The following is a 22,913-nucleotide window of genomic DNA, read 5'->3' on the forward strand; positions in this document are numbered from 1 at the left end:
GATAATTATGTGCGCATATTTTAATAGGTGCGATCATACCAGCACTAATGCACCGGATCCCATCAGAACTCCGCAGTTAAGCGTGCTTGGGCGAGAGTAGTACTTGGATGGGTGACCTCCTGGGAAGTCCTCGTGTTGCACCTCTTTTTTTTTTTTTTTTTTTTTTTTTTTTTTTTTTTTTTTTTTTTTTTTTTTTTTTACGTCGTGCTTACCCTCGTTCTTTAAACGGCGCTATCTTGAATAGTTTAGCTAAAGCGAGTCTCAATGACCTCATTTTAGGCAAGCTCGCACGGGCCCCGCAGGGATTCGCAGCTCGACTTACCCTACGTCGCAAGACACGCATATGATAATTATGTGCGCATATTATAATAGGTGCGATCATACCAGCACTAATGCACCGGATCCCATAAGAACTCCGCAGTTAAGCGTGCTTGGGCGGGAGTAGTACTAGGATGGGTGACCTCCTGGGAAGTCCTCGTGTTGCACCTTTTTTTTTTTTTTTTTTTTTTTTTTTTTTTTTTTTTTACGTCGTGCTTGCCCTCGTTCTTTAAACGGCGCTATCTTGAATAGTTTAGCTAAAGCGAGTCTCAATGACCTCATTTTAGGCAAGTTCGCACGGGCCCCGCAGGGTTTCGCAACTCGACTTACCCTACATCGCGAGACATGCATATGATAATTATGTGCGCATATTTTAATAGGTGCGATCATACCAGCACTAATGCACCGGATCCCATCAGAACTCCGCAGTTAAGCGTGCTTGGGCGAGAGTAGTACTAGGATGGGTGACCTCCTGGGAAGTCCTCGTGTTGCACCTCTTTTTTTTTTTTTTTTTTTTTTTTTTTTTTTTTTTTTTTTTTTTTTTTTTTTTTTTACGTCGTGCCTACCCTCGTTCTTTAAACGGCACTATCTTGAATAGTTTAGCTAAAGCGAGTCTCAATGACCTCATTTTAGGCAAGCTCGCACGGGCCCCGCAGGGATTCGCAGCTCGACTTACCCTACGTCGCAAGACATGCATATGATAATTATGTGCGCATATTTTAATAGGTGCGATCATACCAGCACTAATGCACCGGATCCCATCAGAACTCCGCAGTTAAGCGTGCTTGGGCGAGAGTCCTGGGAAGTCCTCGTGTTGCACCTCTTTTTTTTTTTTTTTTTTTTTTTTTTTTTTTTTTTTTTTTACGTCGTGCTTACCCTCGTTCTTTAAACGGCGCTATCTTGCACAGTTTTGTTAAAGCGAGTCTCAATGACCTGACTTTAGGCAAGCTCCCACGGGCCCCGCAGGGATTTGCAACTCGACTTACCCTACGTCGCGAGACATGCATATGATAATTTTGTGCGCATATTTTAATAGGTGCGATCATACCAGCACTAATTCACCGGATCCCATCAGAACTCCGCAGTTAAGCGTGCTTGGGCGAGAGTAGTACTAGGATGGGTGACCTCCTGGGAAGTCCTCAAGTTGCACCTCTTTTTTTTTTTTTTTTTTTTTTTACGTCGTGCTTGCCCTCGTTCTTTAAACGGCGCTATCTTGAATAGTTTAGCTAAAGCGAGTCTCAATGACCTCATTTTAGGCAAGTTCGCACGGGCCCCGCAGGGTTTCGCAACTCGACTTACCCTACGTCGCGAGACATGCATATGATAATTATGTGCGCATATTTTAATAGGTGCGATCATACCAGCACTAATGCACCGGATCCCATCAGAACTCCGCAGTTAAGCGTGCTTGGGCGAGAGTAGTACTAGGATGGGTGACCTCCTGGGAAGTCCTCGTGTTGCACCTCTTTTTTTTTTTTTTTTTTTTTTTTTTTTTTTTTTTTTTACGTCGTGCCTACCCTCGTTCTTTAAACGGCACTATCTTGAATAGTTTAGCTAAAGCGAGTCTCAATGACCTCATTTTAGGCAAGCTCGCACGGGCCCCGCAGGGATTCGCAGCTCGACTTACCCTACGTCGCAAGACATGCATATGATAATTATGTGCGCATATTTTAATAGGTGCGATCATACCAGCACTAATGCACCGGATCCCATCAGAACTCCGCAGTTAAGCGTGCTTGGGCGAGAGTCCTGGGAAGTCCTCGTGTTGCACCTCTTTTTTTTTTTTTTTTTTTTTTTTTTTTTTTACGTCGTGCTTACCCTCGTTCTTTAAACGGCGCTATCTTGCACAGTTTTGTTAAAGCGAGTCTCAATGACCTGACTTTAGGCAAGCTCCCACGGGCCCCGCAGGGATTTGCAACTCGACTTACCCTACGTCGCGAGACATGCATATGATAATTTTGTGCGCATATTTTAATAGGTGCGATCATACCAGCACTAATTCACCGGATCCCATCAGAACTCCGCAGTTAAGCGTGCTTGGGCGAGAGTAGTACTAGGATGGGTGACCTCCAGGGAAGTCCTCGAGTTGCACCTCTTTTTTTTTTTTTTTTTTTTTTTTTACGTCGTGCTTGCCCTCGTTCTTTAAACGGCGCTATCTTGAATAGTTTAGCTAAAGCGAGTCTCAATGACCTCATTTTAGGCAAGTTCGCACGGGCCCCGCAGGGTTTCGCAACTCGACTTACCCTACGTCGCGAGACATGCATCTGATAATTTTGTGCGCATATTTTAATAGGTGCGATCATACCAGCACTAATTCACCGGATCCCATCAGAACTCCGCAGTTAAGCGTGCTTGGGCGAGAGTAGTACTAGGATGGGTGACCTCCAGGGAAGTCCTCGAGTTGCACCTCTTTTTTTTTTTTTTTTTTTTTTTTTACGTCGTGCTTGCCCTCGTTCTTTAAACGGCGCTATCTTGAATAGTTTAGCTAAAGCGAGTCTCAATGACCTCATTTTAGGCAAGTTCGCACGGGCCCCGCAGGGTTTCGCAACTCGACTTACCCTACGTCGCGAGACATGCATATGATAATTATGTGCGCATATTTTAATAGGTGCGATCATACCAGCACTAATGCACCGGATCCCATCAGAACTCCGCAGTTAAGCGTGCTTGGGCGAGAGTAGTACTTGGATGGGTGACCTCCTGGGAAGTCCTCGTGTTGCACCTCTTTTTTTTTTTTTTTTTTTTTTTTTTTTTTTTTTTTTTACGTCGTGCTTACCCTCGTTCTTTAAACGGCGCTATCTTGAATAGTTTAGCTAAAGCGAGTCTCAATGACCTCATTTTAGGCAAGCTCGCACGGGCCCCGCAGGGATTCGCAGCTCGACTTACCCTACGTCGCAAGACACGCATATGATAATTATGTGCGCATATTATAATAGGTGCGATCATACCAGCACTAATGCACCGGATCCCATAAGAACTCCGCAGTTAAGCGTGCTTGGGCGGGAGTAGTACTAGGATGGGTGACCTCCTGGGAAGTCCTCGTGTTGCACCACTTTTTTTTTTTTTTTTTTTTTTTTTTTTTTTTTTTTTTTTTTTTTTTTTTTTTTTTTTTTTTACGTCGTGCTTGCCCTCGTTCTTTAAACGGCGCTATCTTGAATAGTTTAGCTAAAGCGAGTCTCAATGACCTCATTTTAGGCAAGTTCGCACGGGCCCCGCAGGGTTTCGCAACTCGACTTACCCTACATCGCGAGACATGCATATGATAATTATGTGCGCATATTTTAATAGGTGCGATCATACCAGCACTAATGCACCGGATCCCATCAGAACTCCGCAGTTAAGCGTGCTTGGGCGAGAGTAGTACTAGGATGGGTGACCTCCTGGGAAGTCCTCGTGTTGCACCTCTTTTTTTTTTTTTTTTTTTTTTTTTTTTTTTTTTTTTTTTTTTTTTTTTTTTTTTTTTTTTTTTTTACGTCGTGCTTACCCTCGTTCTTTAAACGGCGCTATCTTGAATAGTTTAGCTAAAGCGAGTCTCAATGACCTCATTTTAGGCAAGCTCGCACGGGCCCCGCAGGGATTCGCAGCTCGACTTACCCTACGTCGCAAGACACGCATATGATAATTATGTGCGCATATTATAATAGGTGCGATCATACCAGCACTAATGCACCGGATCCCATAAGAACTCCGCAGTTAAGCGTGCTTGGGCGGGAGTAGTACTAGGATGGGTGACCTCCTGGGAAGTCCTCGTCTTGCACCTTTTTTTTTTTTTTTTTTTTTTTTTTTTTTTTTTTTTTTTTTTTTTTTTTTTTTTTTTTTTTACGTCGTGCTTACCCTCGTTCTTTAAACGGCGCTATCTTGCACAGTTTAGTTAAAGCGAGTCTCAATGACCTGATTTTAGGCAAGCTCGCACGGGCCCCGCAGGGATTTGCAACTCGACTTACCCTACGTCGCGAGACATGCATATGATAATTATGTGCGCATATTATAATAGGTGCGATCATACCAGCACTAATGCACCGGATCCCATCAGAACTCCGCAGTTAAGCGTGCTTGGGCGAGAGTAGTACTAGGATGGGTGACCTCCTGGGAAGTCCTCGTGTTACACCTCTTTTTTTTTTTTTTTTTTTTTTTTTTTTTTTTTACGTCGTGCTTACCCTCGTTCTTTAAACGGCGCTATCTTGAATAGTTTAGCTAAAGCGAGTCTCAATGACCTGATTTTAGGCAAGCTCCCACAGGCCCCGCAGGGATTCGCAGCTCGACTTACCCTACGTCGCAAGACATGCATATGATAATTATGTGCGCATATTATAATAGGTGCGATCATACCAGCACTAATGCACCGGATCCCATCAGAACTCCGCAGTTAAGCGTGCTTGGGCGAGAGTAGTACTAGGATGGGTGACCTCCTGGGAAGTCCTCGTGTTGCACCTCTTTTTTTTTTTTTTTTTTTTTTTTTATACGTCGTGCCTACGCTCGTTCTTTAAACGGCACTATCTTGAATAGTTTAGCTAAAGCGAGTCTCAATGACCTGATTTTAGGCAAGCTCCCACAGGCCCCGCAGGGATTCGCAGCTCGACTTACCCTACGTCGCAAGACACGCATATGATAATTATGTGCGCATATTATAATAGGTGCGATCATACCAGCACTAATGCACCGGATCCCATCAGAACTCCGCAGTTAAGCGTGCTTGGGCGGGAGTAGTACTAGGATGGGTGACCTCCTGGGAAGTCCTCGTCTTGCACCTCTTTTTTTTTTTTTTTTTTTTTTTTTTTTTTTTTTTTTTTTTTTTTTTTTTTTACGTCGTGCTTACCCTCGTTCTTTAAACGGCGCTATCTTGCACAGTTTAGTTAAAGCGAGTCTCAATGACCTGATTTTGGGCAAGCTCGCACGGGCCCCGCAGGGATTTGCAACTCGACTTACCCTACGTCGCGAGACATGCATCTGATAATTTTGTGCGCATATTTTAATAGGTGCGATCATACCAGCACTAATTCACCGGATCCCATCAGAACTCCGCAGTTAAGCGTGCTTGGGCGAGAGTAGTACTAGGATGGGTGACCTCCAGGGAAGTCCTCGAGTTGCACCTCTTTTTTTTTTTTTTTTTTTTTTTTTTTTTACGTCGTGCTTGCCCTCGTTCTTTAAACGGCGCTATCTTGAATAGTTTAGCTAAAGCGAGTCTCAATGACCTCATTTTAGGCAAGTTCGCACGGGCCCCGCAGGGTTTCGCAACTCGAATTACCCTACGTCGCGAGACATGCATATGATAATTATGTGCGCATATTTTAATAGGTGCGATCATACCAGCACTAATGCACCGGATCCTATCAGAACTCCGCAGTTAAGCGTGCTTGGGCGAGAGTAGTACTTGGATGGGTGACCTCCTGGGAAGTCCTCGTGTTGCACCTCTTTTTTTTTTTTTTTTTTTTTTTTTTTTTTTTTTTTTTTTTTTTTTTTACGTCGCGCTTACCCTCGTTCTTTAAACGGCGCTATCTTGAATAGTTTAGCTAAAGCGAGTCTCAATGACCTCATTTTAGGCAAGCTCGCACGGGCCCCGCAGGGATTCGCAGCTCGACTTACCCTACGTCGCAAGACACGCATATGATAATTATGTGCGCATATTATAATAGGTGCGATCATACCAGCACTAATGCACCGGATCCCATAAGAACTCCGCAGTTAAGCGTGCTTGGGCGGGAGTAGTACTAGGATGGGTGACCTCCTGGGAAGTCCTCGTGTTGCACCTCTTTTTTTTTTTTTTTTTTTTTTTTTTTTTTTTTTTTTTTTTTTTTTTTTTACGTCGTGCTTGCCCTCGTTCTTTAAACGGCGCTATCTTGAATAGTTTAGCTAAAGCGAGTCTCAATGACCTCATTTTAGGCAAGTTCGCACGGGCCCCGCAGGGTTTCGCAACTCGACATACCCTACATCGCGAGACATGCATATGATAATTATGTGCGCATATTTTAATAGGTGCGATCATACCAGCACTAATGCACCGGATCCCATCAGAACTCCGCAGTTAAGCGTGCTTGGGCGAGAGTAGTACTAGGATGGGTGACCTCCTGGGAAGTCCTCGTGTTGCACCTCTTTTTTTTTTTTTTTTTTTTTTTTTTTTTTTTTTTTTTTTTTTTTTTTTTTTTTTTTACGTCGTGCTTACCCTCGTTCTTTAAACGGCGCTATCTTGAATAGTTTAGCTAAAGCGAGTCTCAATGACCTCATTTTAGGCAAGCTCGCACGGGCCCCGCAGGGATTCGCAGCTCGACTTACCCTACGTCGCAAGACACGCATATGATAATTATGTGCGCATATTATAATAGGTGCGATCATACCAGCACTAATGCACCGGATCCCATAAGAACTCCGCAGTTAAGCGTGCTTGGGCGGGAGTAGTACTAGGATGGGTGACCTCCTGGGAAGTCCTCGTCTTGCACCTCTTTTTTTTTTTTTTTTTTTTTTTTTTTTTTTTTTTTTTTTTTTTTTTTTTTTTTTTTTTTTTTTTTTTTTTTTTTACGTCGTGCTTACCCTCGTTCTTTAAACGGCGCTATCTTGCACAGTTTAGTTAAAGCGAGTCTCAATGACCTGATTTTAGGCAAGCTCGCACGGGCCCCGCAGGGATTTGCAACTCGACTTACCCTACGTCGCGAGACATGCATATGATAATTATGTGCGCATATTATAATAGGTGCGATCATACCAGCACTAATGCACCGGATCCCATCAGAACTCCGCAGTTAAGCGTGCTTGGGCGAGAGTAGTACTAGGATGGGTGACCTCCTGGGAAGTCCTCGTGTTGCACCTCTTTTTTTTTTTTTTTTTTTTTTTTACGTCGTGCCTACGCTCGTTCTTTAAACGGCACTATCTTGAATAGTTTAGCTAAAGCGAGTCTCAATGACCTCATTTTAGGCAAGCTCGCACGGGCCCCGCAGGGATTCGCAGCTCGACTTACCCTACGTCGCAAGACATGCATATGATAATTATGTGCGCATATTATAATAGGTGCGATCATACCAGCACTAATGCACCGGATCCCATCAGAACTCCGCAGTTAAGCGTGCTTGGGCGAGAGTAGTACTAGGATGGGTGACCTCCTGGGAAGTCCTCGTGTTGCACCTCTTTTTTTTTTTTTTTTTTTTTTTTTTTTATACGTCGTGCCTATGCTCGTTCTTTAAACGGCACTATCTTGAATAGTTTAGCTAAAGCGAGTCTCAATGACCTGATTTTAGGCAAGCTCCCACAGGCCCCGCAGGGATTCGCAGCTCGACTTACCCTACGTCGCAAGACACGCATATGATAATTATGTGCGCATATTATAATAGGTGCGATCATACCAGCACTAATGCACCGGATCCCATCAGAACTCCGCAGTTAAGCGTGCTTGGGCGGGAGTAGTACTAGGATGGGTGACCTCCTGGGAAGTCCTCGTCTTGCACCTCTTTTTTTTTTTTTTTTTTTTTTTTTTTTTTTTTTTTTTTTTTTTTTTTTTTTTTTTTTTTTTTACGTCGTGCTTACCCTCGTTCTTTAAACGGCGCTATCTTGCACAGTTTAGTTAAAGCGAGTCTCAATGACCTGATTTTAGGCAAGCTCGCACGGGCCCCGCAGGGATTTGCAACTCGACTTACCCTACGTCGCGAGACATGCATATGATAATTATGTGCGCATATTATAATAGGTGCGATCATACCAGCACTAATGCACCGGATCCCATCAGAACTCCGCAGTTAAGCGTGCTTGGGCGAGAGTAGTACTAGGATGGGTGACCTCCTGGGAAGTCCTCGTGTTGCACCTCTTTTTTTTTTTTTTTTTTTTTTTTTTTTTTTTTTTTTTTTTACGTCGTGCCTACGCTCGTTCTTTAAACGGCACTATCTTGAATAGTTTAGCTAAAGCGAGTCTCAATGACCTCATTTTAGGCAAGCTCGCACGGGCCCCGCAGGGATTCGCAGCTCGACTTACCCTACGTCGCAAGACATGCATATGATAATTATGTGCGCATATTATAATAGGTGCGATCATACCAGCACTAATGCACCGGATCCCATCAGAACTCCGCAGTTAAGCATGCTTGGGCGAGAGTAGTACTAGGATGGGTGACCTCCTGGGAAGTCCTCGTGTTGCACCTCTTTTTTTTTTTTTTTTTTTTTTTTTTTTATACGTCGTGCCTACGCTCGTTCTTTAAACGGCACTATCTTGAATAGTTTAGCTAAAGCGAGTCTCAATGACCTGATTTTAGGCAAGCTCCCACAGGCCCCGCAGGGATTCGCAGCTCGACTTACCCTACGTCGCAAGACACGCATATGATAATTATGTGCGCATATTATAATAGGTGCGATCATACCAGCACTAATGCACCGGATCCCATCAGAACTCCGCAGTTAAGCGTGCTTGGGCGGGAGTAGTACTAGGATGGGTGACCTCCTGGGAAGTCCTCGTCTTGCACCTCTTTTTTTTTTTTTTTTTTTTTTTTTTTTTTTTTTTTTTTTTTTTTTTTTTTTTTTTACGTCGTGCTTACCCTCGTTCTTTAAACGGCGCTATCTTGCACAGTTTAGTTAAAGCGAGTCTCAATGACCTGATTTTGGGCAAGCTCGCACGGGCCCCGCAGGGATTTGCAACTCGACTTACCCTACGTCGCGAGACATGCATCTGATAATTTTGTGCGCATATTTTAATAGGTGCGATCATACCAGCACTAATTCACCGGATCCCATCAGAACTCCGCAGTTAAGCGTGCTTGGGCGAGAGTAGTACTAGGATGGGTGACCTCCAGGGAAGTCCTCGAGTTGCACCTCTTTTTTTTTTTTTTTTTTTTTTTTTTTACGTCGTGCTTGCCCTCGTTCTTTAAACGGCGCTATCTTGAATAGTTTAGCTAAAGCGAGTCTCAATGACCTCATTTTAGGCAAGTTCGCACGGGCCCCGCAGGGTTTCGCAACTCGACTTACCCTACGTCGCGAGACATGCATATGATAATTATGTGCGCATATTTTAATAGGTGCGATCATACCAGCACTAATGCACCGGATCCCATCAGAACTCCGCAGTTAAGCGTGCTTGGGCGAGAGTAGTACTTGGATGGGTGACCTCCTGGGAAGTCCTCGTGTTGCACCTCTTTTTTTTTTTTTTTTTTTTTTTTTTTTTTTTTTTTTTTTTTTTTTTTTTTTTTACGTCGTGCTTACCCTCGTTCTTTAAACGGCGCTATCTTGAATAGTTTAGCTAAAGCGAGTCTCAATGACCTCATTTTAGGCAAGCTCGCACGGGCCCCGCAGGGATTCGCAGCTCGACTTACCCTACGTCGCAAGACACGCATATGATAATTATGTGCGCATATTATAATAGGTGCGATCATACCAGCACTAATGCACCGGATCCCATAAGAACTCCGCAGTTAAGCGTGCTTGGGCGGGAGTAGTACTAGGATGGGTGACCTCCTGGGAAGTCCTCGTGTTGCACCTCTTTTTTTTTTTTTTTTTTTTTTTTTTTTTTTTTTTTTTTTTTTTTTTTTTTTTTTTACGTCGTGCTTGCCCTCGTTCTTTAAACGGCGCTATCTTGAATAGTTTAGCTAAAGCGAGTCTCAATGACCTCATTTTAGGCAAGTTCGCACGGGCCCCGCAGGGTTTCGCAACTCGACTTACCCTACATCGCGAGACATGCATATGATAATTATGTGCGCATATTTTAATAGGTGCGATCATACCAGCACTAATGCACCGGATCCCATCAGAACTCCGCAGTTAAGCGTGCTTGGGCGAGAGTAGTACTAGGATGGGTGACCAACTGGGAAGTCCTCGTGTTGCACCTCTTTTTTTTTTTTTTTTTTTTTTTTTTTTTTTTTTTTACGTCGTGCTTACCCTCGTTCTTTAAACGGCGCTATCTTGAATAGTTTAGCTAAAGCGAGTCTCAATGACCTCATTTTAGGCAAGCTCGCACGGGCCCCGCAGGGATTCGCAGCTCGACTTACCCTACGTCGCAAGACACGCATATGATAATTATGTGCGCATATTATAATAGGTGCGATCATACCAGCACTAATGCACCGGATCCCATAAGAACTCCGCAGTTAAGCGTGCTTGGGCGGGAGTAGTACTAGGATGGGTGACCTCCTGGGAAGTCCTCGTCTTGCACCTCTTTTTTTTTTTTTTTTTTTTTTTTTTACGTCGTGCTTACCCTCGTTCTTTAAACGGCGCTATCTTGCACAGTTTAGTTAAAGCGAGTCTCAATGACCTGATTTTAGGCAAGCTCGCACGGGCCCCGCAGGGATTTGCAACTCGACTTACCCTACGTCGCGAGACATGCATATGATAATTATGTGCGCATATTATAATAGGTGCGATCATACCAGCACTAATGCACCGGATCCCATCAGAACTCCGCAGTTAAGCGTGCTTGGGCGAGAGTAGTACTAGGATGGGTGACCTCCTGGGAATTCCTCGTGTTACACCTCTTTTTTTTTTTTTTTTTTTTTTTTTTTTTTTTTTTACGTCGTGCTTACCCTCGTTCTTTAAACGGCGCTATCTTGAATAGTTTAGCTAAAGCGAGTCTCAATGACCTGATTTTAGGCAAGCTCCCACAGGCCCCGCAGGGATTCGCAGCTCGACTTACCCTACGTCGCAAGACATGCATATGATAATTATGTGCGCATATTATAATAGGTGCGATCATACCAGCACTAATGCACCGGATCCCATCAGAACTCCGCAGTTAAGCGTGCTTGGGCGAGAGTAGTACTAGGATGGGTGACCTCCTGGGATGTCCTCGTGTTGCACCTCTTTTTTTTTTTTTTTTTTTTTTTTTTATACGTCGTGCCTACGCTCGTTCTTTAAACGGCACTATCTTGAATAATTTAGCTAAAGCGAGTCTCAATGACCTGATTTTAGGCAAGCTCCCACAGGCCCCGCAGGGATTCGCAGCTCGACTTACCCTACGTCGCAAGACACGCATATGATAATTATGTGCGCATATTATAATAGGTGCGATCATACCAGCACTAATGCACCGGATCCCATCAGAACTCCGCAGTTAAGCGTGCTTGGGCGGGAGTAGTACTAGGATGGGTGACCTCCTGGGAAGTCCTCGTCTTGCACCTCTTTTTTTTTTTTTTTTTTTTTTTTTTTTTTTTTTTTTTTTTTTACGTCGTGCTTACCCTCGTTCTTTAAACGGCGCTATCTTGCACAGTTTAGTTAAAGCGAGTCTCAATGACCTGATTTTGGGCAAGCTCGCACGGGCCCCGCAGGGATTTGCAACTCGACTTACCCTACGTCGCGAGACATGCATATGATAATTATGTGCGCATATTATAATAGGTGCGATCATACCAGCACTAATTCACCGGATCCCATCAGAACTCCGCAGTTAAGCGTGCTTGGGCGGGAGTAGTACTAGGATGGGTGACCTCCTGGGAAGTCCTCGTGTTGCACCTCTTTTTTTTTTTTTTTTTTTTTTTTTTTTTTTTTTACGTCGTGCTTGCCCTCGTTCTTTAAACGGCGCTATCTTGAATAGTTTAGCTAAAGCGAGTCTCAATGACCTCATTTTAGGCAAGTTCGCACGGGCCCCGCAGGGTTTCGCAACTCGACTTACCCTACATCGCGAGACATGCATATGATAATTATGTGCGCATATTTTAATAGGTGCGATCATACCAGCACTAATGCACCGGATCCCATCAGAACTCCGCAGTTAAGCGTGCTTGGGCGAGAGTAGTACTAGGATGGGTGACCTCCTGGGAAGTCCTCGTGTTGCACCTCTTTTTTTTTTTTTTTTTTTTTTTTTTTTTTTTTTTTTTTTTTTTTTTTTTTTTTTTTTTTTTTTTTTTTACGTCGTGCTTACCCTCGTTCTTTAAACGGCGCTATCTTGAATAGTTTAGCTAAAGCGAGTCTCAATGACCTCATTTTAGGCAAGCTCGCACGGGCCCCGCAGGGATTCGCAGCTCGACTTACCCTACGTCGCAAGACACGCATATGATAATTATGTGCGCATATTATAATAGGTGCGATCATACCAGCACTAATGCACCGGATCCCATCCGAACTCCGCAGTTAAGCGTGCTTGGGCGGGAGTAGTACTAGGATGGGTGACCTCCTGGGAAGTCCTCGTCTTGCACCTCTTTTTTTTTTTTTTTTTTTTTTTTTTTTTTTTTTTTTTTTTTTACGTCGTGCTTACCCTCGTTCTTTAAACGGCGCTATCTTGAATAGTTTAGCTAAAGCGAGTCTCAATGACCTCATTTTAGGCAAGTTCGCACGGGCCCCGCAGGGTTTCGCAACTCGACTTACCCTACATCGCGAGACTTGCATATGATAATTATGTGCGCATATTATAATAGGTGCGATCATACCAGCACTAATGCACCGGATCCCATCAGAACTCCGCAGTTAAGCGTGCTTGGGCGAGAGTAGTACTAGGATGGGTGACCTCCTGGGAAGTCCTCGTGTTACACCTCTTTTTTTTTTTTTTTTTTTTTTTATTTTTTTTACGTCGTGCTTACCCTCGTTCTTTAAACGGCGCTATCTTGAATAGTTTAGCTAAAGCGAGTCTCAATGACCTGATTTTAGGCAAGCTCCCACAGGCCCCGCAGGGATTCGCAGCTCGACTTACCCTACGTCGCAAGACATGCATATGATAATTATGTGCGCATATTATAATAGGTGCGATCATACCAGCACTAATGCACCGGATCCCATCAGAACTCCGCAGTTAAGCGTGCTTGGGCGAGAGTAGTACTAGTATGGGTGACCTCCTGGGAAGTCCTCGTGTTGCACCTCTTTTTTTTTTTTTTTTTTTTTTTTTTTTTTTTTTTTAATACGTCGTGCCTACGCTCGTTCTTTAAACGGCACTATCTTGAATAGTTTAGCTAAAGCGAGTCTCAATGACCTGATTTTAGGCAAGCTCCCACAGGCCCCGCAGGGATTCGCAGCTCGACTTACCCTACGTCGCAAGACATGCATATGATAATTATGTGCGCATATTATAATAGGTGCGATCATACCAGCACTAATGCACCGGATCCCATCAGAACTCCGCAGTTAAGCGTGCTTGGGCGAGAGTAGTACTAGGATGGGTGACCTCCTGGGAAGTCCTCGTGTTGCACCTCTTTTTTTTTTTTTTTTTTTTTTTTTTTTTTTTTTTTTTACGTCGTGCCTACGCTCGTTCTTTAAACGGCACTATCTTGAATAGTTTAGCTAAAGCGAGTCTCAATGACCTCATTTTAGGCAAGCTCGCACGGGCCCCGCAGGGATTCGCAGCTCGACTTACCCTACGTCGCAAGACATGCATATGATAATTATGTGCGCATATTATAAAAGGTGCGATCATACCAGCACTAATGCACCGGATCCCATCAGAACTCCGCAGTTAAGCATGCTTGGGCGAGAGTAGTACTAGGATGGGTGACCTCCTGGGAAGTCCTTGTGTTGCACCTCTTTTTTTTTTTTTTACGTCGTGCCTACCCTCGTTCTTTAAACGGCACTATCTTGAATAGTTTAGCTAAAGCGAGTCTCAATGACCTCATTTTAGGCAAGCTCGCACGGGCCCCGCAGGGATTCGCAGCTCGACTTACCCTACGTCGCAAGACATGCATATGATAATTATGTGCGCATATTTTAATAGGTGCGATCATACCAGCACTAATGCACCGGATCCCATCAGAACTCCGCAGTTAAGCGTGCTTGGGCGAGAGTAGTACTAGGATGGGTGACCTCCTGGGAAGTCCTCGTGTTGCACCTCTTTTTTTTTTTTTTTTTTTTTTACGTCGTGCTTACCCTCGTTCTTTAAACGGCGCTATCTTGCACAGTTTTGTTAAAGCGAGTCTCAATGACCTGATTTTAGGCAAGCTCCCACGGGCCCCGCAGGGATTTGCAACTCGACTTACCCTACGTCGCGAGACATGCATATGATAATTTTGTGCGCATATTTTAATAGGTGCGATCATACCAGCACTAATTCACCGGATCCCATCAGAACTCCGCAGTTAAGCGTGCTTGGGCGAGAGTAGTACTAGGATGGGTGACCTCCTGGGAAGTCCTCGTGTTGCACCTCTTTTTTTTTTTTTTTTTTTTTTTACGTCGTGCTTGCCCTCGTTCTTTAAACGGCGCTATCTTGAATAGTTTAGCTAAAGCGAGTCTCAATGACCTCATTTTAGGCAAGCTCCCACAGGCCCCGCAGGGATTCGCAGCTCGACTTACCCTACGTCGCAAGACATGCATATGATAATTATGTGCGCATATTATAATAGGTGCGATCATACCAGCACTAATGCACCGGATCCCATCAGAACTCCGCAGTTAAGCGTGCTTGGGCGAGAGTAGTACTAGGATGGGTGACCTCCTGGGAAGTCCTCGTGTTGCACCTCTTTTTTTTTTTTTTTTTTTTTTTTTTTTTTTTACGTCGTGCCTACGCTCGTTCTTTAAACGGCACTATCTTGAATAGTTTAGCTAAAGCGAGTCTCAATGACCTCATTTTAGGCAAGCTCGCACGGGCCCCGCAGGGATTCGCAGCTCGACTTACCCTACGTCGCAAGACATGCATATGATAATTATGTGCGCATATTATAAAAGGTGCGATCATACCAGCACTAATGCACCGGATCCCATCAGAACTCCGCAGTTAAGCATGCTTGGGCGAGAGTAGTACTAGGATGGGTGACCTCCTGGGAAGTCCTTGTGTTGCACCTCTTTTTTTTTTTTTTACGTCGTGCCTACCCTCGTTCTTTAAACGGCACTATCTTGAATAGTTTAGCTAAAGCGAGTCTCAATGACCTCATTTTAGGCAAGCTCGCACGGGCCCCGCAGGGATTCGCAGCTCGACTTACCCTACGTCGCAAGACATGCATATGATAATTATGTGCGCATATTTTAATAGGTGCGATCATACCAGCACTAATGCACCGGATCCCATCAGAACTCCGCAGTTAAGCGTGCTTGGGCGAGAGTAGTACTAGGATGGGTGACCTCCTGGGAAGTCCTCGTGTTGCACCTCTTTTTTTTTTTTTTTTTTTTTTTACGTCGTGCTTACCCTCGTTCTTTAAACGGCGCTATCTTGCACAGTTTTGTTAAAGCGAGTCTCAATGACCTGATTTTAGGCAAGCTCCCACGGGCCCCGCAGGGTTTCGCAACTCGACTTACCCTACATCGCGAGACATGCATATGATAATTATGTGCGCATATTTTAATAGGTGCGATCATACCAGCACTAATGCACCGGATCCCATCAGAACTCCGCAGTTAAGCGTGCTTGGGCGAGAGTAGTACTAGGATGGGTGACCTCCTGGGAAGTCCTCGTGTTGCACCTCTTTTTTTTTTTTTTTTTTTTTTTTTTTTTTTTTTTTTTTTTTTTTTTTTTTACGTCGTGCTTACCCTCGTTCTTTAAACGGCGCTATCTTGAATAGTTTAGCTAAAGCGAGTCTCAATGACCTCATTTTAGGCAAGCTCGCACGGGCCCCGCAGGGATTCGCAGCTCGACTTACCCTACGTCGCAAGACACGCATATGATAATTATGTGCGCATATTATAATAGGTGCGATCATACCAGCACTAATGCATCGGATCCCATCCGAACTCCGCAGTTAAGCGTGCTTGGGCGGGAGTAGTACTAGGATGGGTGACCTCCTGGGAAGTCCTCGTCTTGCACCTCTTTTTTTTTTTTTTTTTTTTTTTTTTTTTTTTTTTTTTACGTCGTGCTTACCCTCGTTCTTTAAACGGCGCTATCTTGAATAGTTTAGCTAAAGCGAGTCTCAATGACCTCATTTTAGGCAAGTTCGCACGGGCCCCGCAGGGTTTCGCAACTCGACTTACCCTACATCGCGAGACTTGCATATGATAATTATGTGCGCATATTATAATAGGTGCGATCATACCAGCACTAATGCACCGGATCCCATCAGAACTCCGCAGTTAAGCGTGCTTGGGCGAGAGTAGTACTAGGATGGGTGACCTCCTGGGAAGTCCTCGTGTTACACCTCTTTTTTTTTTTTTTTTTTTTTTTATTTTTTTTACGTCGTGCTTACCCTCGTTCTTTAAACGGCGCTATCTTGAATAGTTTAGCTAAAGCGAGTCTCAATGACCTGATTTTAGGCAAGCTCCCACAGGCCCCGCAGGGATTCGCAGCTCGACTTACCCTACGTCGCAAGACATGCATATGATAATTATGTGCGCATATTATAATAGGTGCGATCATACCAGCACTAATGCACCGGATCCCATCAGAACTCCGCAGTTAAGCGTGCTTGGGCGAGAGTAGTACTAGTATGGGTGACCTCCTGGGAAGTCCTCGTGTTGCACCTCTTTTTTTTTTTTTTTTTTTTTTTTTTTTTTTTTAATACGTCGTGCCTACGCTCGTTCTTTAAACGGCACTATCTTGAATAGTTTAGCTAAAGCGAGTCTCAATGACCTGATTTTAGGCAAGCTCCCACAGGCCCCGCAGGGATTCGCAGCTCGACTTACCCTACGTCGCAAGACATGCATATGATAATTATGTGCGCATATTATAAAAGGTGCGATCATACCAGCACTAATGCACCGGATCCCATCAGAACTCCGCAGTTAAGCATGCTTGGGCGAGAGTAGTACTAGGATGGGTGACCTCCTGGGAAGTCCTTGTGTTGCACCTCTTTTTTTTTTTTTTACGTCGTGCCTACCCTCGTTCTTTAAACGGCACTATCTTGAATAGTTTAGCTAAAGCGAGTCTCAATGACCTCATTTTAGGCAAGCTCGCACGGGCCCTGCAGGGATTCGCAGCTCGACTTACCCTACGTCGCAAGACATGCATATGATAATTATGTGCGCATATTTTAATAGGTGCGATCATACCAGCACTAATGCACCGGATCCCATCAGAACTCCGCAGTTAAGCGTGCTTGGGCGAGAGTAGTACTAGGATGGGTGACCTCCTGGGAAGTCCTCGTGTTGCACCTCTTTTTTTTTTTTTTTTTTTTTTTACGTCGTGCTTACCCTCGTTCTTTAAACGGCGCTATCTTGCACAGTTTTGTTAAAGCGAGTCTCAATGACCTGATTTTAGGCAAGCTCCCACGGGCCCCGCAGGGATTTGCAACTCGACTTACCCTACGTCGCGAGACATGCATATGATAATTTTGTGCGCATATTTTAATAGGTGCGATCATACCAGCACTAATTCACCGGATCCCATCAGAACTCCGCAGTTAAGCGTGCTTGGGCGAGAGTAGTACTAGGATGGGTGACCTCCTGGGAAGTCCTCGTGTTGCACCTCTTTTTTTTTTTTTTTTTTTTTTACGTCGTGCTTGCCCTCGTTCTTTAAACGGCGCTATCTTGAATAGTTTAGCTAAAGCGAGTCTCAATGACCTCATTTTAGGCAAGTTCGCACGGGCCCCGCAGGGATTCGCAGCTCGACTTACCCTACGTCGCAAGACACGCATATGATAATTATGTGCGCATATTATAATAGGTGCGATCATACCAGCACTAATGCACCGGATCCCATAAGAACTCCGCAGTTAAGCGTGCTTGGGCGGGAGTAGTACTAGGATGGGTGACCTCCTGGGAAGTCCTCGTCTTGCACCTCTTTTTTTTTTTTTTTTTTTTTTTTTTTTTTTTTTTTTACGTCGTGCTTACCCTCGTTCTTTAAACGGCGCTATCTTAAATAGTTTAGCTAAAGCGAGTCTCAATGACCTCATTTTAGGCAAGCTCGCACGGGCCCCGCAGGGATTCGCAGCTCGACTTACCCTACGTCGCAAGACACGCATATGATAATTATGTGCGCATATTATAATAGGTGCGATCATACCAGCACTAATGCACCGGATCCCATAAGAACTCCGCAGTTAAGCGTGCTTGGGCGGGAGTAGTACTAGGATGGGTGACCTCCTGGGAAGTCCTCGTCTTGCACCTCTTTTTTTTTTTTTTTTTTTTTTTTTTTTTTTTTTTTTTACGTCGTGCTTACCCTCGTTCTTTAAACGGCGCTATCTTGCACAGTTTAGTTAAAGCGAGTCTCAATGACGTGATTTTAGGCAAGCTCGCACGGGCCCCGCAGGGATTTGCAACTCGACTTACCCTACGTCGCGAGACATGCATATGATAATTATGTGCGCATATTATAATAGGTGCGATCATACCAGCACTAATGCACCGGATCCCATCAGAACTCCGCAGTTAAGCGTGCTTGGGCGAGAGTAGTACTAGGATGGGTGACCTCCTGGGAAGTCCTCGTGTTACACCTCTTTTTTTTTTTTTTTTTTTTTTTTTTTTTTTTTTTTACGTCGTGCTTACCCTCGTTCTTTAAACGGCGCTATCTTGAATAGTTTAGCTAAAGCGAGTCTCAATGACCTGATTTTAGGCAAGCTCCCACAGGCCCCGCAGGGATTCGCAGCTCGACTTACCCTACGTCGCAAGACATGCATATGATAATTATGTGCGCATATTATAATAGGTGCGATCATACCAGCACTAATGCACCGGATCCCATCAGAACTCCGCAGTTAAGCGTGCTTGGGCGAGAGTAGTACTAGGATGGGTGACCTCCTGGGAAGTCCTCGTGTTGCACCTCTTTTTTTTTTTTTTTTTTTTTTTTATGCGTCGTGCCTACGCTCGTTCTTTAAACGGCACTATCTTGAATAGTTTAGCTAAAGCGAGTCTCAATGACCTGATTTTAGGCAAGCTCCCACAGGCCCCGCAGGGATTCGCAGCTCGACTTACCCTACGTCGCAAGACACGCATATGATAATTATGTGCGCATATTATAATAGGTGCGATCATACCAGCACTAATGCACCGGATCCCATCAGAACTCCGCAGTTAAGCGTGCTTGGGCGGGAGTAGTACTAGGATGGGTGACCTCCTGGGAAGTCCTCGTCTTGCACCTCTTTTTTTTTTTTTTTTTTTTTTTTTTTTTTTTTTTTTTTTTTTTTTTTACGTCGTGCTTACCCTCGTTCTTTAAACGACGCTATCTTGCACAGTTTAGTTAAAGCGAGTCTCAATGACCTGATTTTGGGCAAGCTCGCACGGGCCCCGCAGGGATTTGCAACTCGACTTACCCTACGTCGCGAGACATGCATATGATAATTATGTGCGCATATTATAATAGGTGCGATCATACCAGCACTAATTCACCGGATCCCATCAGAACTCCGCAGTTAAGCGTGCTTGGGCGGGAGTAGTACTAGGATGGGTGACCTCCTGGGAAGTCCTCGTGTTGCACCTCTTTTTTTTTTTTTTTTTTTTTTTTTTTTTTTTTTTTTTTTTTTTTTTTTTTTTTTTTTTTTTTTACGTCGTGCTTGCCCTCGTTCTTTAAACGGCGCTATCTTGAATAGTTTAGCTAAAGCGAGTCTCAACGACCTCATTTTAGGCAAGCTCCCACAGGCCCCGCAGGGATTCGCAGCTCGACTTACCCTACGTCGCAAGACATGCATATGATAATTATGTGCGCATATTATAATAGGTGCGATCATACCAGCACTAATGCACCGGATCCCATCAGAACTCCGCAGTTAAGCGTGCTTGGGCGAGAGTAGTACTAGGATGGGTGACCTCCTGGGAAGTCCTCGTGTTGCACCTCTTTTTTTTTTTTTTTTTTTTTTTTATACGTCGTGCCTACGCTCGTTCATTAAACGGCACTATCTTGAATAGTTTAGCTAAAGCGAGTCTCAATGACCTGATTTTAGGCAAGCTCCCACAGGCCCCGCAGGGATTCGCAGCTCGACTTACCCTACGTCGCAAGACACGCATATGATAATTATGTGCGCATATTATAATAGGTGCGATCATACCAGCACTAATGCACCGGATCCCATCAGAACTCCGCAGTTAAGCGTGCTTGGGCGGGAGTAGTACTAGGATGGGTGACCTCCTGGGAAGTCCTCGTCTTGCACCTCTTTTTTTTTTTTTTTTTTTTTTTTTTTTTTTTTTTTTTTTTTTTACGTCGTGCTTACCCTCGTTCTTTAAACGGCGCTATCTTGCACAGTTTAGTTAAAGCGAGTCTCAATGACGTGATTTTAGGCAAGCTCGCACGGGCCCCGCAGGGATTTGCAACTCGACTTACCCTACGTCGCGAGACATGCATATGATAATTATGTGCGCATATTATAATAGGTGCGATCATACCAGCACTAATGCACCGGATCCCATCAGAACTCCGCAGTTAAGCGTGCTTGGGCGAGAGTAGTACTAGGATGGGTGACCTCCTGGGAAGTCCTCGTGTTACACCTCTTTTTTTTTTTTTTTTTTTTTTTTTTTTTTTTTTTTTTACGTCGTGCTTACCCTCGTTCTTTAAACGGCGCTATCTTGAATAGTTTAGCTAAAGCGAGTCTCAATGACCTGATTTTAGGCAAGCTCCCACAGGCCCCGCAGGGATTCGCAGCTCGACTTACCCTACGTCGCAAGACATGCATATGATAATTATGTGCGCATATTATAATAGGTGCGATCATACCAGCACTAATGCACCGGATCCCATCAGAACTCCGCAGTTAAGCGTGCTTGGGCGAGAGTAGTACTAGGATGGGTGACCTCCTGGGAAGTCCTCGTGTTGCACCTCTTTTTTTTTTTTTTTTTTTTTTTATACGTCGTGCCTACGCTCGTTCTTTAAACGGCACTATCTTGAATAGTTTAGCTAAAGCGAGTCTCAATGACCTGATTTTAGGCAAGCTCCCACAGGCCCCGCAGGGATTCGCAGCTCGACTTACCCTACGTCGCAAGACACGCATATGATAATTATGTGCGCATATTATAATAGGTGCGATCATACCAGCACTAATGCACCGGATCCCATCAGAACTCCGCAGTTAAGCGTGCTTGGGCGGGAGTAGTACTAGGATGGGTGACCTCCTGGGAAGTCCTCGTCTTGCACCTCTTTTTTTTTTTTTTTTTTTTTTTTTTTTTTTTTTTTTTTTTTTTTTTTTTTTTTTTTTTACGTCGTGCTTACCCTCGTTCTTTAAACGACGCTATCTTGCACAGTTTAGTTAAAGCGAGTCTCAATGACCTGATTTTGGGCAAGCTCGCACGGGCCCCGCAGGGATTTGCAACTCGACTTACCCTACGTCGCGAGACATGCATATGATAATTATGTGCGCATATTATAATAGGTGCGATCATACCAGCACTAATTCACCGGATCCCATCAGAACTCCGCAGTTAAGCGTGCTTGGGCGGGAGTAGTACTAGGATGGGTGACCTCCTGGGAAGTCCTCGTGTTGCACCTCTTTTTTTTTTTTTTTTTTTTTTTTTTTTTTTTTTTTTTTTTTTTTTTTTTACGTCGTGCTTGCCCTCGTTCTTTAAACGGCGCTATCTTGAATAGTTTAGCTAAAGCGAGTCTCAATGACCTCATTTTAGGCAAGTTCGCACGGGCCCCGCAGGGTTTCGCAACTCGACTTACCCTACATCGCGAGACATGCATATGATAATTATGTGCGCATATTTTAATAGGTGCGATCATACCAGCACTAATGCACCGGATCCCATCAGAACTCCGCAGTTAAGCGTGCTTGGGCGAGAGTAGTACTAGGATGGGTGACCTCCTGGGAAGTCCTCGTGTTGCACCTCTTTTTTTTTTTTTTTTTTTTTTTTTTTTTTTTTTTTTTTTTTACGTCGTGCTTACCCTCGTTCTTTAAACGGCGCTATCTTGAATAGTTTAGCTAAAGCGAGTCTCAATGACCTCATTTTAGGCAAGCTCCCACAGGCCCCGCAGGGATTCGCAGCTCGACTTACCCTACGTCGCAAGACATGCATATGATAATTATGTGCGCATATTATAATAGGTGCGATCATACCAGCACTAATGCACCGGATCCCATCAGAACTCCGCAGTTAAGCGTGCTTGGGCGAGAGTAGTACTAGGATGGGTGACCTCCTGGGAAGTCCTCGTGTTGCACCTCTTTTTTTTTTTTTTTTTTTTTTTATACGTCGTGCCTACGCTCGTTCTTTAAACGGCACTATCTTGAATAGTTTAGCTAAAGCGAGTCTCAATGACCTGATTTTAGGCAAGCTCCCACAGGCCCCGCAGGGATTCGCAGCTCGACTTACCCTACGTCGCAAGACACGCATATGATAATTATGTGCGCATATTATAATAAGTGCGATCATACCAGCACTAATGCACCGGATCCCATCAGAACTCCGCAGTTAAGCGTGCTTGGGCGGGAGTAGTACTAGGATGGGTGACCTCCTGGGAAGTCCTCGTCTTGCACCTCTTTTTTTTTTTTTTTTTTTTTTTTTTTTTTTTTTTTTTTTTTTTTTTTTTTTACGTCGTGCTTACCCTCGTTCTTTAAACGACGCTATCTTGCACAGTTTAGTTAAAGCGAGTCTCAATGACCTGATTTTGGGCAAGCTCGCACGGGCCCCGCAGGGATTTGCAACTCGACTTACCCTACGTCGCGAGACATGCATATGATAATTATGTGCGCATATTATAATAGGTGCGATCATACCAGCACTAATTCACCGGATCCCATCAGAACTCCGCAGTTAAGCGTGCTTGGGCGGGAGTAGTACTAGGATGGGTGACCTCCTGGGAAGTCCTCGTGTTGCACCTCTTTTTTTTTTTTTTTTTTTTTTTTTTTTTTTTTTTTTTTTTTTTTTTTTTTACGTCGTGCTTACCCTCGTTCTTTAAACGGCGCTATCTTGAATAGTTTAGCTAAAGCGAGTCTC

The 22,913-nt window shown here is 44.2% G+C and overlaps 68 non-coding genes and 2 pseudogenes across 68 annotated transcripts; all 70 read left to right on the forward strand.

Moving 5' to 3' along the window:
- Nucleotides 1–25: 25 nt before the first annotated feature.
- Nucleotides 26–144, forward strand: LOC148558058 (5S ribosomal RNA). Its single transcript, XR_015888545.1, has one exon. It is a non-coding gene; the product is annotated as a 5S ribosomal RNA (ribosomal RNA).
- A 226-nt stretch (nt 145–370) lies between these two features.
- LOC148558059 (5S ribosomal RNA) lies at nt 371–489 on the forward strand. Its single transcript, XR_015888938.1, has one exon. It is a non-coding gene; the product is annotated as a 5S ribosomal RNA (ribosomal RNA).
- Nucleotides 490–696: 207 nt separating this feature from the next.
- Nucleotides 697–815, forward strand: LOC148558060 (5S ribosomal RNA). The gene has a single exon (XR_015891308.1). It is a non-coding gene; the product is annotated as a 5S ribosomal RNA (ribosomal RNA).
- Nucleotides 816–1,042: 227 nt separating this feature from the next.
- LOC148558061 (5S ribosomal RNA) lies at nt 1,043–1,141 on the forward strand (annotated as a pseudogene).
- Nucleotides 1,142–1,352: 211 nt separating this feature from the next.
- Nucleotides 1,353–1,471, forward strand: LOC148558062 (5S ribosomal RNA). The gene has a single exon (XR_015891279.1). It is a non-coding gene; the product is annotated as a 5S ribosomal RNA (ribosomal RNA).
- Nucleotides 1,472–1,665: 194 nt separating this feature from the next.
- LOC148558063 (5S ribosomal RNA) lies at nt 1,666–1,784 on the forward strand. The gene has a single exon (XR_015891319.1). It is a non-coding gene; the product is annotated as a 5S ribosomal RNA (ribosomal RNA).
- Nucleotides 1,785–1,993: 209 nt separating this feature from the next.
- Nucleotides 1,994–2,092, forward strand: LOC148558064 (5S ribosomal RNA; annotated as a pseudogene).
- A 202-nt stretch (nt 2,093–2,294) lies between these two features.
- On the forward strand, nt 2,295–2,413 carry LOC148558065 (5S ribosomal RNA). The gene has a single exon (XR_015890728.1). It is a non-coding gene; the product is annotated as a 5S ribosomal RNA (ribosomal RNA).
- A 196-nt stretch (nt 2,414–2,609) lies between these two features.
- LOC148558066 (5S ribosomal RNA) lies at nt 2,610–2,728 on the forward strand. Its single transcript, XR_015890729.1, has one exon. It is a non-coding gene; the product is annotated as a 5S ribosomal RNA (ribosomal RNA).
- Nucleotides 2,729–2,924: 196 nt separating this feature from the next.
- On the forward strand, nt 2,925–3,043 carry LOC148558067 (5S ribosomal RNA). Its single transcript, XR_015888546.1, has one exon. It is a non-coding gene; the product is annotated as a 5S ribosomal RNA (ribosomal RNA).
- Nucleotides 3,044–3,252: 209 nt separating this feature from the next.
- On the forward strand, nt 3,253–3,371 carry LOC148558068 (5S ribosomal RNA). Its single transcript, XR_015890059.1, has one exon. It is a non-coding gene; the product is annotated as a 5S ribosomal RNA (ribosomal RNA).
- Nucleotides 3,372–3,604: 233 nt separating this feature from the next.
- Nucleotides 3,605–3,723, forward strand: LOC148558069 (5S ribosomal RNA). The gene has a single exon (XR_015891330.1). It is a non-coding gene; the product is annotated as a 5S ribosomal RNA (ribosomal RNA).
- Nucleotides 3,724–3,960: 237 nt separating this feature from the next.
- Nucleotides 3,961–4,079, forward strand: LOC148558070 (5S ribosomal RNA). The gene has a single exon (XR_015890196.1). It is a non-coding gene; the product is annotated as a 5S ribosomal RNA (ribosomal RNA).
- A 231-nt stretch (nt 4,080–4,310) lies between these two features.
- Nucleotides 4,311–4,429, forward strand: LOC148558071 (5S ribosomal RNA). The gene has a single exon (XR_015890014.1). It is a non-coding gene; the product is annotated as a 5S ribosomal RNA (ribosomal RNA).
- Nucleotides 4,430–4,633: 204 nt separating this feature from the next.
- On the forward strand, nt 4,634–4,752 carry LOC148558072 (5S ribosomal RNA). The gene has a single exon (XR_015891342.1). It is a non-coding gene; the product is annotated as a 5S ribosomal RNA (ribosomal RNA).
- Nucleotides 4,753–4,950: 198 nt separating this feature from the next.
- Nucleotides 4,951–5,069, forward strand: LOC148558073 (5S ribosomal RNA). Its single transcript, XR_015889415.1, has one exon. It is a non-coding gene; the product is annotated as a 5S ribosomal RNA (ribosomal RNA).
- A 223-nt stretch (nt 5,070–5,292) lies between these two features.
- LOC148558074 (5S ribosomal RNA) lies at nt 5,293–5,411 on the forward strand. Its single transcript, XR_015890731.1, has one exon. It is a non-coding gene; the product is annotated as a 5S ribosomal RNA (ribosomal RNA).
- A 200-nt stretch (nt 5,412–5,611) lies between these two features.
- On the forward strand, nt 5,612–5,730 carry LOC148558075 (5S ribosomal RNA). Its single transcript, XR_015889885.1, has one exon. It is a non-coding gene; the product is annotated as a 5S ribosomal RNA (ribosomal RNA).
- Nucleotides 5,731–5,949: 219 nt separating this feature from the next.
- LOC148558076 (5S ribosomal RNA) lies at nt 5,950–6,068 on the forward strand. Its single transcript, XR_015888886.1, has one exon. It is a non-coding gene; the product is annotated as a 5S ribosomal RNA (ribosomal RNA).
- Nucleotides 6,069–6,289: 221 nt separating this feature from the next.
- Nucleotides 6,290–6,408, forward strand: LOC148558077 (5S ribosomal RNA). The gene has a single exon (XR_015891353.1). It is a non-coding gene; the product is annotated as a 5S ribosomal RNA (ribosomal RNA).
- Nucleotides 6,409–6,636: 228 nt separating this feature from the next.
- Nucleotides 6,637–6,755, forward strand: LOC148558078 (5S ribosomal RNA). The gene has a single exon (XR_015890135.1). It is a non-coding gene; the product is annotated as a 5S ribosomal RNA (ribosomal RNA).
- Nucleotides 6,756–7,001: 246 nt separating this feature from the next.
- Nucleotides 7,002–7,120, forward strand: LOC148558079 (5S ribosomal RNA). Its single transcript, XR_015891364.1, has one exon. It is a non-coding gene; the product is annotated as a 5S ribosomal RNA (ribosomal RNA).
- A 195-nt stretch (nt 7,121–7,315) lies between these two features.
- Nucleotides 7,316–7,434, forward strand: LOC148558080 (5S ribosomal RNA). Its single transcript, XR_015891375.1, has one exon. It is a non-coding gene; the product is annotated as a 5S ribosomal RNA (ribosomal RNA).
- A 201-nt stretch (nt 7,435–7,635) lies between these two features.
- On the forward strand, nt 7,636–7,754 carry LOC148558081 (5S ribosomal RNA). The gene has a single exon (XR_015889416.1). It is a non-coding gene; the product is annotated as a 5S ribosomal RNA (ribosomal RNA).
- A 234-nt stretch (nt 7,755–7,988) lies between these two features.
- LOC148558082 (5S ribosomal RNA) lies at nt 7,989–8,107 on the forward strand. Its single transcript, XR_015891386.1, has one exon. It is a non-coding gene; the product is annotated as a 5S ribosomal RNA (ribosomal RNA).
- Nucleotides 8,108–8,319: 212 nt separating this feature from the next.
- LOC148558083 (5S ribosomal RNA) lies at nt 8,320–8,438 on the forward strand. Its single transcript, XR_015889764.1, has one exon. It is a non-coding gene; the product is annotated as a 5S ribosomal RNA (ribosomal RNA).
- A 201-nt stretch (nt 8,439–8,639) lies between these two features.
- On the forward strand, nt 8,640–8,758 carry LOC148558084 (5S ribosomal RNA). Its single transcript, XR_015889417.1, has one exon. It is a non-coding gene; the product is annotated as a 5S ribosomal RNA (ribosomal RNA).
- A 227-nt stretch (nt 8,759–8,985) lies between these two features.
- Nucleotides 8,986–9,104, forward strand: LOC148558085 (5S ribosomal RNA). The gene has a single exon (XR_015890732.1). It is a non-coding gene; the product is annotated as a 5S ribosomal RNA (ribosomal RNA).
- Nucleotides 9,105–9,302: 198 nt separating this feature from the next.
- LOC148558086 (5S ribosomal RNA) lies at nt 9,303–9,421 on the forward strand. The gene has a single exon (XR_015888547.1). It is a non-coding gene; the product is annotated as a 5S ribosomal RNA (ribosomal RNA).
- A 225-nt stretch (nt 9,422–9,646) lies between these two features.
- Nucleotides 9,647–9,765, forward strand: LOC148558087 (5S ribosomal RNA). The gene has a single exon (XR_015888887.1). It is a non-coding gene; the product is annotated as a 5S ribosomal RNA (ribosomal RNA).
- A 227-nt stretch (nt 9,766–9,992) lies between these two features.
- Nucleotides 9,993–10,111, forward strand: LOC148558088 (5S ribosomal RNA). Its single transcript, XR_015888933.1, has one exon. It is a non-coding gene; the product is annotated as a 5S ribosomal RNA (ribosomal RNA).
- A 207-nt stretch (nt 10,112–10,318) lies between these two features.
- LOC148558089 (5S ribosomal RNA) lies at nt 10,319–10,437 on the forward strand. The gene has a single exon (XR_015890136.1). It is a non-coding gene; the product is annotated as a 5S ribosomal RNA (ribosomal RNA).
- A 197-nt stretch (nt 10,438–10,634) lies between these two features.
- Nucleotides 10,635–10,753, forward strand: LOC148558090 (5S ribosomal RNA). The gene has a single exon (XR_015889987.1). It is a non-coding gene; the product is annotated as a 5S ribosomal RNA (ribosomal RNA).
- Nucleotides 10,754–10,959: 206 nt separating this feature from the next.
- LOC148558091 (5S ribosomal RNA) lies at nt 10,960–11,078 on the forward strand. Its single transcript, XR_015890146.1, has one exon. It is a non-coding gene; the product is annotated as a 5S ribosomal RNA (ribosomal RNA).
- Nucleotides 11,079–11,277: 199 nt separating this feature from the next.
- LOC148558092 (5S ribosomal RNA) lies at nt 11,278–11,396 on the forward strand. Its single transcript, XR_015889419.1, has one exon. It is a non-coding gene; the product is annotated as a 5S ribosomal RNA (ribosomal RNA).
- Nucleotides 11,397–11,610: 214 nt separating this feature from the next.
- On the forward strand, nt 11,611–11,729 carry LOC148558093 (5S ribosomal RNA). Its single transcript, XR_015888866.1, has one exon. It is a non-coding gene; the product is annotated as a 5S ribosomal RNA (ribosomal RNA).
- Nucleotides 11,730–11,934: 205 nt separating this feature from the next.
- Nucleotides 11,935–12,053, forward strand: LOC148558094 (5S ribosomal RNA). The gene has a single exon (XR_015891397.1). It is a non-coding gene; the product is annotated as a 5S ribosomal RNA (ribosomal RNA).
- Nucleotides 12,054–12,293: 240 nt separating this feature from the next.
- LOC148558095 (5S ribosomal RNA) lies at nt 12,294–12,412 on the forward strand. The gene has a single exon (XR_015888770.1). It is a non-coding gene; the product is annotated as a 5S ribosomal RNA (ribosomal RNA).
- Nucleotides 12,413–12,626: 214 nt separating this feature from the next.
- LOC148558096 (5S ribosomal RNA) lies at nt 12,627–12,745 on the forward strand. The gene has a single exon (XR_015890015.1). It is a non-coding gene; the product is annotated as a 5S ribosomal RNA (ribosomal RNA).
- A 203-nt stretch (nt 12,746–12,948) lies between these two features.
- LOC148558097 (5S ribosomal RNA) lies at nt 12,949–13,067 on the forward strand. The gene has a single exon (XR_015889325.1). It is a non-coding gene; the product is annotated as a 5S ribosomal RNA (ribosomal RNA).
- A 210-nt stretch (nt 13,068–13,277) lies between these two features.
- LOC148558098 (5S ribosomal RNA) lies at nt 13,278–13,396 on the forward strand. Its single transcript, XR_015891407.1, has one exon. It is a non-coding gene; the product is annotated as a 5S ribosomal RNA (ribosomal RNA).
- A 209-nt stretch (nt 13,397–13,605) lies between these two features.
- On the forward strand, nt 13,606–13,724 carry LOC148558099 (5S ribosomal RNA). The gene has a single exon (XR_015890365.1). It is a non-coding gene; the product is annotated as a 5S ribosomal RNA (ribosomal RNA).
- Nucleotides 13,725–13,909: 185 nt separating this feature from the next.
- On the forward strand, nt 13,910–14,028 carry LOC148558100 (5S ribosomal RNA). Its single transcript, XR_015891418.1, has one exon. It is a non-coding gene; the product is annotated as a 5S ribosomal RNA (ribosomal RNA).
- Nucleotides 14,029–14,221: 193 nt separating this feature from the next.
- Nucleotides 14,222–14,340, forward strand: LOC148558101 (5S ribosomal RNA). Its single transcript, XR_015889033.1, has one exon. It is a non-coding gene; the product is annotated as a 5S ribosomal RNA (ribosomal RNA).
- A 194-nt stretch (nt 14,341–14,534) lies between these two features.
- Nucleotides 14,535–14,653, forward strand: LOC148558102 (5S ribosomal RNA). Its single transcript, XR_015891429.1, has one exon. It is a non-coding gene; the product is annotated as a 5S ribosomal RNA (ribosomal RNA).
- A 203-nt stretch (nt 14,654–14,856) lies between these two features.
- LOC148558103 (5S ribosomal RNA) lies at nt 14,857–14,975 on the forward strand. Its single transcript, XR_015890366.1, has one exon. It is a non-coding gene; the product is annotated as a 5S ribosomal RNA (ribosomal RNA).
- A 185-nt stretch (nt 14,976–15,160) lies between these two features.
- Nucleotides 15,161–15,279, forward strand: LOC148558104 (5S ribosomal RNA). Its single transcript, XR_015891440.1, has one exon. It is a non-coding gene; the product is annotated as a 5S ribosomal RNA (ribosomal RNA).
- Nucleotides 15,280–15,473: 194 nt separating this feature from the next.
- On the forward strand, nt 15,474–15,592 carry LOC148558105 (5S ribosomal RNA). Its single transcript, XR_015891452.1, has one exon. It is a non-coding gene; the product is annotated as a 5S ribosomal RNA (ribosomal RNA).
- Nucleotides 15,593–15,814: 222 nt separating this feature from the next.
- LOC148558106 (5S ribosomal RNA) lies at nt 15,815–15,933 on the forward strand. Its single transcript, XR_015889981.1, has one exon. It is a non-coding gene; the product is annotated as a 5S ribosomal RNA (ribosomal RNA).
- Nucleotides 15,934–16,142: 209 nt separating this feature from the next.
- LOC148558107 (5S ribosomal RNA) lies at nt 16,143–16,261 on the forward strand. The gene has a single exon (XR_015890016.1). It is a non-coding gene; the product is annotated as a 5S ribosomal RNA (ribosomal RNA).
- A 203-nt stretch (nt 16,262–16,464) lies between these two features.
- LOC148558108 (5S ribosomal RNA) lies at nt 16,465–16,583 on the forward strand. The gene has a single exon (XR_015889326.1). It is a non-coding gene; the product is annotated as a 5S ribosomal RNA (ribosomal RNA).
- Nucleotides 16,584–16,790: 207 nt separating this feature from the next.
- On the forward strand, nt 16,791–16,909 carry LOC148558109 (5S ribosomal RNA). Its single transcript, XR_015890367.1, has one exon. It is a non-coding gene; the product is annotated as a 5S ribosomal RNA (ribosomal RNA).
- A 185-nt stretch (nt 16,910–17,094) lies between these two features.
- On the forward strand, nt 17,095–17,213 carry LOC148558110 (5S ribosomal RNA). Its single transcript, XR_015891463.1, has one exon. It is a non-coding gene; the product is annotated as a 5S ribosomal RNA (ribosomal RNA).
- Nucleotides 17,214–17,407: 194 nt separating this feature from the next.
- LOC148558111 (5S ribosomal RNA) lies at nt 17,408–17,526 on the forward strand. The gene has a single exon (XR_015889034.1). It is a non-coding gene; the product is annotated as a 5S ribosomal RNA (ribosomal RNA).
- Nucleotides 17,527–17,719: 193 nt separating this feature from the next.
- LOC148558112 (5S ribosomal RNA) lies at nt 17,720–17,838 on the forward strand. The gene has a single exon (XR_015890137.1). It is a non-coding gene; the product is annotated as a 5S ribosomal RNA (ribosomal RNA).
- A 208-nt stretch (nt 17,839–18,046) lies between these two features.
- On the forward strand, nt 18,047–18,165 carry LOC148558113 (5S ribosomal RNA). The gene has a single exon (XR_015890138.1). It is a non-coding gene; the product is annotated as a 5S ribosomal RNA (ribosomal RNA).
- Nucleotides 18,166–18,374: 209 nt separating this feature from the next.
- Nucleotides 18,375–18,493, forward strand: LOC148558114 (5S ribosomal RNA). The gene has a single exon (XR_015890017.1). It is a non-coding gene; the product is annotated as a 5S ribosomal RNA (ribosomal RNA).
- A 207-nt stretch (nt 18,494–18,700) lies between these two features.
- On the forward strand, nt 18,701–18,819 carry LOC148558115 (5S ribosomal RNA). Its single transcript, XR_015891474.1, has one exon. It is a non-coding gene; the product is annotated as a 5S ribosomal RNA (ribosomal RNA).
- Nucleotides 18,820–19,016: 197 nt separating this feature from the next.
- Nucleotides 19,017–19,135, forward strand: LOC148558116 (5S ribosomal RNA). Its single transcript, XR_015889420.1, has one exon. It is a non-coding gene; the product is annotated as a 5S ribosomal RNA (ribosomal RNA).
- A 219-nt stretch (nt 19,136–19,354) lies between these two features.
- LOC148558117 (5S ribosomal RNA) lies at nt 19,355–19,473 on the forward strand. Its single transcript, XR_015888867.1, has one exon. It is a non-coding gene; the product is annotated as a 5S ribosomal RNA (ribosomal RNA).
- A 235-nt stretch (nt 19,474–19,708) lies between these two features.
- Nucleotides 19,709–19,827, forward strand: LOC148558118 (5S ribosomal RNA). The gene has a single exon (XR_015891485.1). It is a non-coding gene; the product is annotated as a 5S ribosomal RNA (ribosomal RNA).
- A 197-nt stretch (nt 19,828–20,024) lies between these two features.
- On the forward strand, nt 20,025–20,143 carry LOC148558119 (5S ribosomal RNA). Its single transcript, XR_015889421.1, has one exon. It is a non-coding gene; the product is annotated as a 5S ribosomal RNA (ribosomal RNA).
- A 215-nt stretch (nt 20,144–20,358) lies between these two features.
- On the forward strand, nt 20,359–20,477 carry LOC148558120 (5S ribosomal RNA). The gene has a single exon (XR_015890019.1). It is a non-coding gene; the product is annotated as a 5S ribosomal RNA (ribosomal RNA).
- Nucleotides 20,478–20,686: 209 nt separating this feature from the next.
- Nucleotides 20,687–20,805, forward strand: LOC148558121 (5S ribosomal RNA). The gene has a single exon (XR_015891496.1). It is a non-coding gene; the product is annotated as a 5S ribosomal RNA (ribosomal RNA).
- A 196-nt stretch (nt 20,806–21,001) lies between these two features.
- LOC148558122 (5S ribosomal RNA) lies at nt 21,002–21,120 on the forward strand. Its single transcript, XR_015889422.1, has one exon. It is a non-coding gene; the product is annotated as a 5S ribosomal RNA (ribosomal RNA).
- Nucleotides 21,121–21,350: 230 nt separating this feature from the next.
- Nucleotides 21,351–21,469, forward strand: LOC148558123 (5S ribosomal RNA). The gene has a single exon (XR_015888868.1). It is a non-coding gene; the product is annotated as a 5S ribosomal RNA (ribosomal RNA).
- A 221-nt stretch (nt 21,470–21,690) lies between these two features.
- LOC148558124 (5S ribosomal RNA) lies at nt 21,691–21,809 on the forward strand. Its single transcript, XR_015891508.1, has one exon. It is a non-coding gene; the product is annotated as a 5S ribosomal RNA (ribosomal RNA).
- Nucleotides 21,810–22,022: 213 nt separating this feature from the next.
- Nucleotides 22,023–22,141, forward strand: LOC148558125 (5S ribosomal RNA). The gene has a single exon (XR_015891519.1). It is a non-coding gene; the product is annotated as a 5S ribosomal RNA (ribosomal RNA).
- A 196-nt stretch (nt 22,142–22,337) lies between these two features.
- On the forward strand, nt 22,338–22,456 carry LOC148558126 (5S ribosomal RNA). Its single transcript, XR_015890420.1, has one exon. It is a non-coding gene; the product is annotated as a 5S ribosomal RNA (ribosomal RNA).
- A 223-nt stretch (nt 22,457–22,679) lies between these two features.
- On the forward strand, nt 22,680–22,798 carry LOC148558127 (5S ribosomal RNA). The gene has a single exon (XR_015888869.1). It is a non-coding gene; the product is annotated as a 5S ribosomal RNA (ribosomal RNA).
- The last annotated feature ends 115 nt before the right edge of the window (nt 22,799–22,913 follow it).

The sequence above is a fragment of the Arachis ipaensis genome, chromosome B6 (genome assembly GCF_059453495.1).
Source record: "Arachis ipaensis isolate K30076 ecotype BB chromosome B6, ASM5945349v1, whole genome shotgun sequence".
Lineage (NCBI taxonomy): Eukaryota > Viridiplantae > Streptophyta > Magnoliopsida > Fabales > Fabaceae > Arachis > Arachis ipaensis.